Genomic DNA, 762 nt, shown 5'->3' on the forward strand with positions numbered 1-762 from the left:
CTGATAGCAGAGCTGATAATTAACATTTTTTAAAAAGATGTAGACAGTACTAAAGAAATCATAGACATATTGATTAGGTATCTATCCAAAATTCTGCTTAATCAAACCTAGATAAGAAATTAGAACACAATATGATCTCTAGCACATTCCTTACCTTCTTCACTATTCTTTGAAACCTTTTACGTTCAAGCCATCCTCTAATATACGCCTGCATGATGGTGACCACTTTAATTATTTTTTTGGTGATCATGAATTGATTCCTTTCTCGGAATACTTGAAAGATTTCTATATGTGGTCCGATTCTTTTAACTTTATTGTCAGTTTTATCACTCTTACTTAAAACTGTTTGCATCCTAAAAATAAAACATAATAAAACTTTCTGTTACAAATAAAAAGGAGAATAAATGTTTCTTCAAGTAGTATTAAATTTTTTTCAATGATGAACATATTAAAATAAAAAATGAAGTTGGTATATAGAATTCATTTATAGTACTACCTGAGCATGCCAATAAGGTTCCTTAAAGAAGGTTGAGCATTCCAGAAGCAATATAATGTGTAAAATAATCTCTACAATATGGAACTAAAAATGGTAATGGATTTGTCAGTTTATGGACAATTACTCAAAGGAGAGAATATCTGATTAACAAAATATTTTCTTATGAAAGGTAGGGCAAGTTTGCTCAAAATAATTTTCCTGTTCCAGAAGCTATTTTAAATTAAAGGCTACTTCAGAAAATAAATAAATAAATAAATAAATAAATA

This window comes from Chrysochloris asiatica, unplaced genomic scaffold (assembly GCF_000296735.1).
Source record: "Chrysochloris asiatica unplaced genomic scaffold, ChrAsi1.0 scaffold00155, whole genome shotgun sequence".
Lineage (NCBI taxonomy): Eukaryota > Metazoa > Chordata > Mammalia > Afrosoricida > Chrysochloridae > Chrysochloris > Chrysochloris asiatica.